At 36.6% G+C, this 13,939-nt stretch overlaps 1 protein-coding gene across 1 annotated transcript in view; it reads left to right on the top strand.

The window, feature by feature from the left end:
* Positions 1 to 228: 228 nt before the first annotated feature.
* Positions 229 to 13,939, top strand: part of slc39a10 (solute carrier family 39 member 10) — a 33,863-nt gene continuing 20,152 nt past the window's right edge. Inside the window, exon 1 of the mRNA XM_066640920.1 lies at positions 229 to 330. The gene's annotated coding sequence lies outside the window, so the exon portion shown is untranslated. The remainder of the gene's footprint in view (positions 331 to 13,939) is intronic.

Here is a 13,939-nt window from a genome sequence, read left to right as displayed (position 1 = left end):
TTTCACAGTAAATTTCCATCTTTTGTCCAGTGGGCTCACTAGAAAGCAATTTTGAGTGAGGCCGGAATTAAGAAAATGAAAACAATAAAATCCAAAGCATTCTTGTGCCCATTGTTGTTAGCTAACTCACTGAAAAAGACCCACAAGAATGTCCATCGACTAGTACGTATTTTACGCCCAGTTGCTGTATAAAGCGGGGCGGGGCATATGGTGATTGCGCATCGGTGTTGGTGAATGGCTGTTCAGCGACTGTGTGTGGATGCTGTGTTTTTGCGCGCAGTGAGTTTTTCGTACCGAGCGGAGAGGAGATGCACACGGCACTCGAGTGAGGTAACTGTATAAAAACGCCGCGGTTTGTTCTCGCTCACTCCCACTGCAGGGGCACCGACAGCTCCACAGCGCGGAGACGAGTAGTTCTGTGTGTGATATAATTTGTTTTTGACGGTTAAAATCCACTTAGTCGCTGAGAAAGGGCAAAGCTTTTGTTATGTTGACGGAGTAGGCGGACATTTTCTTGTGCTGCCTTCACTCGTGCTCTATCGCAGCTTTAGCTTTAAGGAGCTAGGCTAAAGCTAAGCTAACATACCCATAGGATGATATATTTCGGTCCAGTTCTTTAGCTTAAATCACAACGTTCAGGCGCGAGATGGCACCTAGCCAATTGTGGCTGTAATAAGGAACAACCAACCAGTAACTTCTCAGTAGACCGCGTTATCTTTTTCAAATAAAGGAATAAAATGGGAACAATGCTGAAATTAGAATCTTATTCGGCATCTTATTTGAACTTGCAGGTCCACCTTAAATTTCCGTGGAACCCTTTAAGGTGGAACGTATAATTCGACAAAGAAGCTAACCTCAGCCAAGCAAAACTATACGACCAGTTGGTAGTTCTAATACAACCCCCTGCCCATGCAGTTGCTCGAATTCATGTCTGTGGAACAAGTTACTCAATTCTGTTACAGTTAACACGAAATATATTTAGCCATGACGCTATTCACATACATGTTAATCTGCCATGCGTCTGATCCACGTGTCTGGCAACATTTCCATGCCATGAAGAAACTCAGAGCCTTTTATATATTCCTTTACAAGTTAAACCGCAGTTTATATATATATATGTGTTTATATATATAATATTGCTCAATCCAGAGCTGTATTACAGACGTGTCTTTGATAACCTCAGTTAGTCATAAGATGATGTAAATTTGACCAGCAACTTACTTCCTATTTCCCTTTAACTTGTTTTCGTGCTTATGTTACTCTTTAATGTTGATTTATATAGGAAGTTACGTTATGCTTGTGCTGTATAAAGTATAGACAAGTAATTTCCTTAATCTCCGAGGGAAGTTTGCGTGTTAAAGCAAACAGTGAGAATCCAATATTTTCTCTTGTTCTCTAAAATGAATTAAGCTGAAATGTGGTTTAAAAAAATCGAATCAAAACTTTACACACACTACTTTTAAAAGTTGCCCCCCCCTCCCCCTTGGCTTGTATCAGGCTGCTTGCTGGTTCAACATTTTACCCGTATATTATAAATGATGAGTTATGTCAGTGGTGCTTTATGGTTTAATTTTGAATTGTTCCGTGATGAAAGATGCCTATAAAACTCCTACTCTTGAAGTTTGATTTAGTTTTGTAGGAAAATGGTAAATACTGAAAGAATAAATGATTATGTGAAAGAGAGCTTACAAACATGTGGGTTTGAAATGAGTAATGTAATGTAAAATATATATATATATATCATAATACAATTTCGACTGATCCATTTATGAAGGAATTTTAACACATTATACAAAAAGAAAAATTATAAATAAATAAAATTGCTGGGTGATAAAATGATATCAATATGTTTCGTGATTAAATTTTTGCTCGATAACAATGATAAGATTTGGGTGATAGGGCTCATTCATTCATTCTTTGTCTGAAACCGCTTGTCCAGTTCAGGGTCGCTGTGGGTCCAGAGCCTACCAGTAATCACTGGGCGCAAGGCGGGAATACACCCTGGAGGGGGAGCCAGTCCTTAACAGGGTGACACACACTTACACATGTACAATTTTGAGTCGCCAATCCACCTACCAACGTGTGTATTTTTGGACTGTGGGAGGAAACTGGAGCACCCGGAGGAAACCCACGCGGACACGGGGAGAACACACCGACTCCTCACAGACAGTCACCCGGAGCTGGACTTTAACCCACAACCTCCAGGACCCTGGAGCTGTGTGACTGCGATACTACCTGCTGCTCCACTGTGCCGCACTAATAGAGCTCAGTAAACCTTCGTTTCTACACCAAGTTCTGTGACCATCGAGTGCTTTGACCCTAGAGGGCGCTGCTACATAGCCTCGGCATACTGAATATTAATTACATAAATGTACGTAATCATGAATGTTTTTATGGAGATTCAGTGGGGGTCACAAATTTTGATGGCAGCTGTCAGAAATTGTGACTCCTATGATGGGCATTTATGGAATCAGACCTGTGCCAAAAAGAATCGCACAAAAAAAAAAATATCTCAAACATAAAATTTATAACTTGCAAACAAAATATCCAGCTCTGACGTTTGTGCTCCATGACTTTTACCCGTGAGCTCTGAGTGTGCTCTCTCAGTTTTGTGCGGTAAAGTCATTAGCCAATGGGAAGGCAACCCTGGGAAAATCTGCCCACACGGGAGGTTTGTGCCAAAACTGCTCGCAAAACGCAGGGATCAGGTGAACAAAACTTGGAGTGCTTGCACACAAAACTCGGAGAGCACAGACAGAACTCTGAGAACTTGTGCACAAAACTGAGAGGGCACGTGCAAATGTCATGGAGCACAAAAGTCAGAGCTGGATATTTTGTTTGCAAGTTATACGTTTTATGTTTGAGATTTATTTATTTATTTATTTATTTGTGCGATTCTTTTTGGCACAAATCTGATTCCATAGATATTAAGCAGCACCCTGTAGGTGCTCACAGAACTCAACGGTCACAGAATTCGGTGCAACACCGGCAGCACAGCCAGCTAGCTCATGCTATTATGGTAAATGAACAGGAGACCGTATGAACGTGAGAGCGTAAACAAGACTATACAATAGATTTATTTCAAGTGCTTGTGGATGTATGAAATATATATATATATATATATATATATTTAGTGTTAAAGTCTCCTGTTCACTCTGTGGGGTGTATTTTGTCTTGTATGGCAACACAAGTGCAGAAACTTTCCCTCGAGCAGGGAGAACCCACTGGGTTTTTCTTCACTCAGAGTGTATTTCCTCCCAGGAATTTTTTTTCTGTTGGCGAGAGCACAGTTCGTTGCCTGATGTGGTTTTCCTCACACAGAATTATTTTCTCCACTTGAGAATTTTTAATTGGATCTGACGCCATAGATCAGGCTGGTTCTCTTAAATAAACACTCCCAAGGGCGGAAGTTTTATCCGCCTTGCACTCAGTGATTCTGGGTCGGCATTGGACCCACCGCGACCCTGAGCTGGATAAGCGGTTACAACCAATCAATGAACTTGCAAAACTAAAAAAAATTCTAATCTTCCCACTATTACAAGCACTGTTTATATCCTTTTAATGAGTTAAGTGTTTACAATTCAGCACTTTTTTTCCTGAAAAGTTATTAGTAGAGATTGTGTTCTTTGTATGAATACAGATTGTACTGTCTGTTGCTCTGCATACATTGTTAGCCCAATTTCACCACAGAGCAGGTGTGGTGGATTGTACTCAGAGCAGCAGTGACACTGATGTGATGGTCTTAGTTGTGTGTTATTTTGTGTTGTGTTGCTACAAGTGGGTCAGACACAGCAGTGCTTCTGGAGGTTTTAAATACCTTGTGTAATCACTGTATATGCTATTAGATACTCCTACGATGTTGGTACACTTTGTAGATGGAAACAGTAGCTGTTTGTTGCTGTTTGACATATTCATTCTGTAAGCATTGGTCATTTCCTGAGGAGGCGCTCAGTCAAACAGAACCAGGAGACCTCAGCCAATAGAAGTTGACACATGCGTAACGAGTTTTCTGATTGGTCGCTGATCTCTGAACAGTGCCTGGCCCGGTTCTACAAATGCACAGATTAGTTTTGCACCACACTGACTGAGATATTTGGTGCAAAAGTGAGAGCGTGCGGAAGTTGTCACGTGTGAGAGAAAAAGAGGTGCATTTGTGACTTGTAGCCGCAGGTTCGAGCGGGTGTAATCATCGACTTGAATGCAGGTGTGTAACTCGTATTGCACAGATTCACATAATTGTCATCATCATCATATTTGCTGCTTAATCCATTCCAGGATCAAGGTAGATTCACATATTAGTTTGCGAATGTACAACCTTTGCACGTTTTATGAGTGTGTGAATGTGTTTTGCGCCATATTCATATCTGCAACTGTAGCAAAACTCTGAGCCTATGATATTTTTGTGCTTGTGTGTCGAATTGGTTTTGTGCACCTGCAATGAAGAATTTGTAAAGGTTACGGTTAAGTTGTATTTGTGGGAGAGAAAAAATCTATAGGTTTGTAAACTCCTGAAGAGATTTTCTCTGTGACTTCAAATTTATTGACTGTTTCCTACAACTACAAATTTCACTGTCACAGACTTGAGAAAGACACGGATAGTTGCACAATTGGCTCTGACACAGTCTTTCTCAAAACCTTCCGACATTGTGATGTAATTTTTCACCTGCCCTCCCCCTAGAGTTTACTGCACCTTACAAATGTGTAGCTTTTTTTTTTTTTACTGAGTACGTGCACAACTGACGCAAAGAACGGAAGCAGGAAACACGAGGCAGCCATGATGCGTACATGAACGCATAGTTAACAGCAAGTTTCTCTCTACCCTAAGAATGATAATAAGCAGCACCCTGTAGGTGCTCACAGAACTCAACAGTCACAGAATTCGGTGTAACACTGGCAGCACATCCAGGTAGCTGTTAATAAATGTTAATATAAATAAAGAATAATTAATGATAAAACGTTGTAGCCCTGTTACCCCTTAACCCCGCCCCACGGTCATCAAAGGTACCACCTTAACTAACCAATTTTCTGCGGGAAACCCTGAAATACCTTCTCTACTGGGGTCCAGGTCATTGAAAAATAGGGTAAAATGCCTACATAAACCTAACAACATATGCAGAGGAACAGCTGGTAAATCGTCATTGTGGAACTACAAAGTGCACATAATTATCAAAGGAGCTGAGAGAATCAACAATGAAAATAAAAAAATAGATCTTGTTTAATTTAATCCGATCTCTCTACAAGTCCCCTGAAATTTGTTTCAAACATTTTAAATGCATTTCTCTCATATATAAGGAACATTTAGGTGTTAAAAGTGAAATTATTTTTATTTATTTATGTGAGTGATTTTTTTTTAATGTACACAAAAATATATATTTAATGAGGACAGTCTGATATTGTAATTGGTACAATATACATCCCATATGGGGTCTGAATGAACGCTAGTTTGGATTTGTTGATAGATCAACCATCCATTGTATTAGAAAACGATTGCATTTCTGTGGAAATTTTGCAGAAAGGGGTTAGGCTGTAGTTCTTGAACACTTTCCTATATTCACATTGGTCATGACTTGTTTTAGGGCACTTTCAAAGTGAGCAGTAATAAAGAGATTTTCCTGAAGATAAAATTAACCAGTCAAGCACTATTAGATTAAAGCATTATATTTGCCACTCTTTTATTTACTTGGTTAGACATGTTTTTCTCAGTTTCTGCTGTGTATTCTAAGTTGGTAGATTCAGGCGTATGGAAGTAAGTGTCAGGCTCACCGTTTATTGCACACTTCCTCTTTATTGAACCAGAAAAAAGGCCTTTACCAACACTGTGGCATATTTTTACATATTACCTTTTCACAAAATGTTCAGTTAAGGACATTTTTTTATAGAAGTTGTCCAGAATATTTCCACATGGCTTATTTAAGGTTACATTGTTAACAGAATTATAAATATACTACATTATGTATCTCTAATTAATCTTAGTTGAACTACTGTGTGTATGTGTAGGTAGTCTCTAATGACATTTGCAGTAAGACAGATCTTAACTTAGGGAAATGGATACGAATGAGAGGCGTTCAGTAAACCTTAGTCAAGGTACCAGTGAATATAAATCACTAAAAAACAACATTGTCAATTTGAAAGATAAATTCTTGACTTATGGCATGCTTTTTATAGCACTTCCATTAAGAACCAGTGACAGAAATCCTTTAAAAGAAAAAAAAAATGCTTAAAATGTTTAACAGTGAGAAAGTGTACAGCATATGTTGCTTTCACATGGTTTGGCAATGCTTCCACATTTTCAGTTTGTCATGTGCTAAGAGTGTTATTGTTTCTTTCATATTTGATACCTTTTTTATGCTGATATTCAATGTTGTTTTTGATATTTCGGTTATTAGTAAGCCTTAACTCTCCATAACTCTGATGAAATACTTTGCCAAGTCATTTTAAATCTGTTCTGAAAGAAATCTCATTTAGTATGTGCCATGCCAACCCTCTTAAAGAAATAAACCTGAAAAAAATCTCAGTGCTTAGAAATAAGAAGTGACTTTGGAAACAAAGCCCAGTAAATTGAATTTGAGTGTGATTTTCTTCTCTCATTGACACACTTTTCTTGGATGCACCCTGATGCCTGGTTTTCATTATTGATTAACTATTGGTTGTATAATAGATTATATTAAACATTAGGTTTAAGCGATTGTCAGAAGATATTGAGGGAGAATGCAACATTCATCTTAATATAGCATAATGACCTTTTTTCTCTCTCAATTAGTCACCAGGTTAAAATAAATATATCCCATAGTTTTAGCCATAATGGAATGTATGGTTGAAGAATGGTGGCACTAAGAATAGCATCCAGTTATTTTTATACAATCATTGCCATGTAAATGCCATTCAGTCACCCCTCTGTATTCTGTCATGTATCTCCCAGCTTGTATTTGCATTGGCTGAAATAATCTTTGTGGCAAAATTTCATGGACACTTTCTACTGAAATAAAGGGAATTCATTGGTAGTGTGTCCTGATTTGATATCAGTTAGCCACAGAAAATTTAATGTAATCAGGTACTGTCATTGGATGATTACTTCTGGATCACAAAACAACTACTGAAGGTACTTCAAAACACAGAAAAAGCTGTAATTTATCTTGCAGGTCCTACTTAACTTCTCTCCCAATAAGAAAACTGTGCCCTTCAAATATAGCCATCTGTAGATTTAATTAACAAAGAAATACGTGCTTTAATAAGGCACAACAACAAACCAGTTTATATTTTTACCAGTTAAACCCTTAATTAAACATCTCATTTTTCAACGCAAGCCATCTGTTGTGTTTGTAGCTATATGTATTTGAAGAGACGGGGCCTGTTTCAGTTATTGGAAGTAGAGGTTTTTCAAGTTTCTCTTGTGGCTCTTGATTTTTCTGACCTTTTCACGGTGCTTAGAAATGTTATTAACATGACATTATTACACATTATTGAGACAGAACCACTGATCACTAATTCGCTGGCATTGTTACAATGCACATTTTGTCTTTGCAACAAAACTAAAGAAGCAGTGCCAAGAATATTTAAAGACTGAAATACATAAAAAAAGAATACATCCCAGAGGGTGCATTGTACAGTGGTTTATATCAGCTTTTGATGTGGCTTTCAGAGTTGTGATAGATGATATTGAGCCGTAGGGTTGTAACATGGAATAACCTCATGCCATATTGATAGTAACTTTACTGTTATAGTATTCACAAGTGATCTAAATTTGCTTTTCCTGTCCTACATTAGTATTAGCTACCATTTCACCTTTTATAATTTGTCATAACTAGGAATGTAATGCTTCATTAAAGGGCATACATTATGAAAAAAGGAATTGATTTTTTTCCATATGGAGTACCTACCAATCCACAAACTGTGAAATTATACCACCCAGCTAGGATTTTGTAAAGTGCAGACTTTAAAATTGCCCTGTCTCAGTAGCTCCGATCACAGTGCTAATCACATGTTTGTGAAAGAGCAATAATGAGGTTAATTGGAGCAAAAGAAATAAGAATATAAATTAAATATTACAAAAGAAAGAAGAGTGTAAAACGAAACCAGATAAAATGGCTTAAATCCATACCTTCTCACACCGAACCGAATTGAGCTGAGGCTCAGCCACTGAAACTGGCCATACTGAACAGGTGTGTTTAGACTAAGAAACTGAACTGTTGTTTGATCCTTGTGATGTTTTTGAAACTTTTTATTATTATTATTATTATTATTATTGGCATGTACTAACATTCACAATTTGAAATTTATATATTATATTATATATTTATATTTTATATTAATGTGTTATTTTATATACATTAACAACTTAAATAGTGCAACTTTTAAACTCTTGCACAGTGTACAAAGTTATTGTAGTTGCTTTAGTCATTGTTTCAACACTATTAAATGCATATTCAAGGTATACAAGAAGTTTATATGTTATTATCTAATGAATACAATGGAATTTAGTGGTTTATTGTGTTTTTCTGTTTATATGTGTTAAACAGTAATAGTGTGTTTGATACTGTCACATTTTGAACAAAGTGGTATTCAGATCTATTTGTTTCTTGTGGGTGGGGAGATCATTATGATTTTTTTTTATTATTATTATTTTTTAATAATTATTTTTAAAATATTACTGTTCATTGTCCTCTCCAGGGCTGATTCACAGCTGTGTGGTACCAAGTGTCCCACATTGTTACACAAGATAGAGGCAAATGCAGAGTGGCACTGTAGCATGTCACGTAGCCTGTGTAAGTAGAATAAGAGAGCATTCAAGTTGAGTGTGAGATCCATAAGACTATTCACATGGTCTGTTAAAGGAATTTTACTGTTCTCCACTTCCCTGCAGTGTTCTTTCAGATTATGCAACAGTGTTACAGCTGATGAACTTTAATGAAGTGTTTTTGATTTCACAAAGCACTTTTTTCACAGCACATGTTTCTAAAGCACTTCAGCATTATTGTATTTGCGTTCAGTAATTACTATATCACACATGTATGGAATGATGAACTTTTAAAAAATTACTGACCAAGTATATTGTCAAATATTGTTAACACAGGTTTCTAATCTTTATTCTGGAATCAAGGATACTATGTAGTTGGTCCATCCTTTGCAGATGTAACCATCTCTGCTATGAGGATTTGATTGCATTCTATCACAAAAGCATTGGTTAGGACTAATATTGGTTGATAAGTTGTGGGTCACAAACTTCTCTCCATCTCATCCCAAAGGTATTAGATGGTGCACCATCAATCAGAGGGCAGTTGTACTCTTTCAAAGTCCAGTGGGCTTCGGACTTTATTCCTCCTTTGTATAAATTTATAACTGGGCATGATGACCTGAATATCTGCCCACACTGGGTGCACCTTGAATTAACTGAATTTACACAAAAGGAAAATCTGTAAAAAAAATGTTCATCTATTATTTAACAATTGTTATTAACTAGGGTTGACCCAAATAGTTTGAATGCTTGCTCTTTATGTTGGCAATCATTTTAATATTCACGAGATTCAACTTTCATTAACACCTTTGATCATGTCTGAATTCTAGACAACACTCAAAGATTCCTGATCATTTTCAAAGTTACATGTTTGTATGTACAATTTTGCATTGCCATTTCTTTTCTTTCAAACAGTTGATGCAAGATATTAAAGTCAAAGGTCTTGAATGACAAAGAATGATTGCACAAATAAAATATCCTGTGGAATAAGTTATTATTGTGTAGCTTATGAGCAATTTACAACAATGGATTTATTATATTTTTCTTAATGTTTAATATAAGCATTTAATATGTTACAGGTACTTATAGAAATACAAAGCCTTTAAACAAACTCAATTATGCTTTGTTTCTTCACATTTTCACAGCATTACTTCAGGCCATAAACAGCACTCGCTTTCCAATGTCAAACCACCAAGTCACATGAATGCTAGTTCAGTGTAAGTTCATTTTAAAGTGTCTTATGCAACGCATTTATAGTTTCCTGTTTTATTTTTTCCCATTTTTCTATTTTATGGATTTATTTTTTCACCATTCATATGTTTAGGCATTTTGCTTTTTTCCATAAAAAAAAGACAAACTAATAGTAACAAAATTGCAGATTTATATTTATTGGAATTGGTGCAATAGTTTAGCAATAGCAAAATGAATGGTTGGTATTTAACAAGTTGTTGGTTGACTGGCAAACATAAAACTGTAAAGATTTAACATTCAGCCTATCATTGGGCCATTGTTCAGCCCAGATGCCAACTATAGCCTCAGCTCTCTCTAAAAGGCGCATGCGATGGGCATGTGAACATAAACCGAAATGGGGAATGCTTCAAACCACACTTGACTATAATGCTACAATGGCTAACAGTGCATAGTGCCGACGGCATGGCTGTATAACTACTAACAGCAGTAGACTGTGTCTGTTTGTAAAGAACATGTTGAGTTTCTTGAAAGATTTTCAAATTGGGCATTTCTGTCTTTCTATATTTCTAAATATACATTTAATAACTTTGTTAAATATTGTTTATCATTATTCTGCCCAGCAAGTGCCTGCAGTACTTATATTTGATGGCAGTAACATTTGCATAATAAAGAAAAAAAAGGTTATGTGGGTTGTGTACTCCCAAACTGAAGGTAAATTTTAGAACTCCATTGTCTGCTAAAATGTTGAATTTCTAAATCGAATTAAAGAATTCTCATCATGGCTTGTTATGAATGAATGTCATGAATGTTATCTGCTTTATTAAGTCAGGAAAAATCTCATTAAAAAAGAACAGAATGGGAAGAAAACTTAAATCCTAAAATGAGGATAAAATTATAATAGAGTTTGTGACTAACACACCAAATTTCCTAGAGCTCAACATATTCCGATGCAAGTCTTAGATGGAATTCTTCTTCAAAGGGATTGGATCTGCTGGGGAGCTGACTAAACAATGTTGCATCGGTTCATAACTCGCCCTCAGCCTAGACCTCCACAGATGTTCACAGTGCACAGATATCTCCAGGCTTCTCTGTACAGTATGTGGTCTCCCCAGTAGCTGATTAACTTAAATCCTAAACCTCCACCCACCCCTATGCACACACCCTACAACTCACATAAGCACATAGCCCACTGACCCCTCCCTTTCTTGATCCCAAAATGCATTAAATCTCCAGACGTGAAGTGTTTGAGGCTTAAAGCCTTCTACACCCTGGTCTAGAACGGTGCACCACAATCTTTTAGCCATTTCCTTCCTCAGTCTGCCTTCTACCGTCAAGACAGATCTTCGGATTAAGAGGTATGACATGAAAGGTGTTCACAGGTTTGGAATAAGTTGTCCTCTTGACTGAGGCACCTGCAGGACCCACTTGTGAGTCTTCCCTGGCATTAAGCCACAGATAAAACCCACTCATATGTGGACCTGCAGATGCCACAGTCATGTGAATGGACTTGGCTTTAGTCTGTGCTTCTGGGGAGGCTATAAAAAGTCCATCCCAGTTATATGGAGATCAGCAGTTCTTGACTGATAACTTTAGGAACAGCGACACTTGAAGGTGAGAGTCAAGGTTGGATGTGAAGGGTTGTAGTGCAATTTGGCAGAGTTACTTTTTTTGTTAGCTATGTTTTGATGGTCCGTAATATAACTTTTTGTAAATTGATTTGAATAAATATTAACTGAAAGATAAATAACCGAAGCTAAACTATGGACCATCAAAACAATGTTGGACTTTTAGCAGAAAATGCAACAATGTGAGCATTTGTAGAATGCATAAAATGAGTTATGGGCCATCTACATTTGCTCCTAATATCCCTAAATCATGACTGATTTCATGGTTTGTTTGCCGCTTATACCTAAGTTCAGCAACTTGCTTGTCATGAGGCAAAAGCCAATGACATTACCTTTGTATTAACAGAGTGGTGGGTATTCATATTGGATGTAACATTGTAGAACTTTAGTGTACCGCCTGCTCACTTAATATAGATGTGACTTTCTAGCAAACTATGTGCATACCGTGCAGTGTTTCAACAGGTTGAACTCTTTAAATAGTTCAGGACATCTCTCTGGGTAGACTATGTTTAGCTTAAAGGTGTGTCTGTTTATGTTAAAGGAGGGTGTATATGTTTTCTGGATTGAGGGATGAAGGCTATCTCTGCTTTGTTCCTCAGCACCCTACGTTTTTCTTTTGCGTTGTATGGAACTGGGACATTATGTAAAGTTTCACTAATGGGCTGTTCTATTTGAACAATAGCTTGGAGGGTTTTTCAGTTTACAGGATAATGGAGATGTTTCATAGACTTTCAGCAACATCCATTACCAGTGCACTATGTTGCTTTTTTTAAATTATGTATTGGACAGGTTTACATTGAATACCTTTGTGATTATTTAAACATGGCTAAGGTATATTTGTCTGTTCAGATACTTGTGTTCCAGCTATACTGTACTGGAATTTTCAAATTTCCCCTTACATTGCTGAACATGTGCTTGTCCCAGTACCATCTGGTGTACTGTATGCCCATGTGTGGAGAGACATCTGCTCATCTCTTATGACCCTGTGGGTATTCCTAGCATATATTATACCATTTTGAGAGATACATCTTGTTGATGTTTTTCGCCCAAACATTTTTTTTAAACTGCAGTATTAATCTTATTTAACCAGATTTATGTTTTGGCCAGTGTATAGTGTAGTATGTTTGTGTGCAGTTTTAAGGCACAGGGATCTAAAATATATGTATATTATATATAAAGAAATAACAGAAAAGAATAGGATAATAAAAGTTAAAGCAAAAGCAATAAATAAAAAAGTGTTTGTGTGTGTGTGTATATATACATATGAGGACAGGAATGAAGTTATTTAAAAGTAAAAAAAAAAAAAAAAAGAATATGTGACAGTGTAATCGAACGTCCATTCAAAGACCAAGATGCAATGGAACAATGCTATGTTTCACACAATACCAAAGGCATAATATATCAGTGAATCCTATAAACATTGAAATGAAAAAAAAAAAAAAAAGTTTAACTGCCATATGGTGGCAAACATAAGGCTTCTGTCTTGGAACATCTGTGGGACATTTTCATATTGGCACAATAGTACAGCTAATACAACAGTTACAAATCATTTTTATTGTTAAGTTAGAAAGCGTTGTTCTTGGTCACCTGAAGGCCTGTTGGTTAAGCCATGTGGGACATGGTTTATCATCAGCTGGTTTCGTTTGACTATTAGTTTCAGGCCTGAAGTTTTTAAATTGGGGAGGACAGTGGAAAGCAGCACAATTCATAACTTTTTGCTTTCCTTTGGTAAAATGAAGAGTTATAATTTTGCTATGTAGATATTTAAATGTTGTCTCAGAAATCGAACACAGTAAAACGAAGCATTTAATTTCAACAGTATAGTTACATTCATGAGAAGAAGAGGTTTGAAAATATTAATGAGTGATATGCATTTTATTTCTTGAAAAATATCGATATTAATAATAATCATGGAGTTTTGCCAAGTGGCATCCAGCATAAAAAAGCTTCAGATCTGTAACTTATTTATTGAAACAAGAGGAGACACACTTAAAATCACAATTATAACTATGTTTGTATAGAAGTGACCAAAGAAGATTGTAAAGAAATTTGGTTTATGCTTTTTCATTATAAAAGTAAAAATCCTAACTAAGCTTTCAAGCCTGTATTGTTGCTGGTCTTCTGTTCTGAAAAGTTAGGAAACATGTCATTTTAATGTAAAAACAACAGTAGTACTGTGATTTATAATCTTAGTCTTGCACTTAATAATGTGATATACCCTGTTACTAGATCTGTTCAACAGTTCATGGAAGTCCACTACACTGTTTTGTAACCCAGTCCTGCACGAGTACAGTAGAGGAGCTGAAAAGAGTTGAAACTTGGCACATAAAGACAGTGAATACCTTGGATGTATTCATGCAGGAAACACACAGGGGGTGATTTACATTCTAAC

This window comes from Hoplias malabaricus, chromosome 12, assembly GCF_029633855.1.
Source record: "Hoplias malabaricus isolate fHopMal1 chromosome 12, fHopMal1.hap1, whole genome shotgun sequence".
Classification (NCBI taxonomy): domain Eukaryota; kingdom Metazoa; phylum Chordata; class Actinopteri; order Characiformes; family Erythrinidae; genus Hoplias; species Hoplias malabaricus.
The sequence above is the reverse complement of the archived record's forward strand: the minus strand, read 5'-3'. Positions and strand labels throughout refer to the sequence as shown.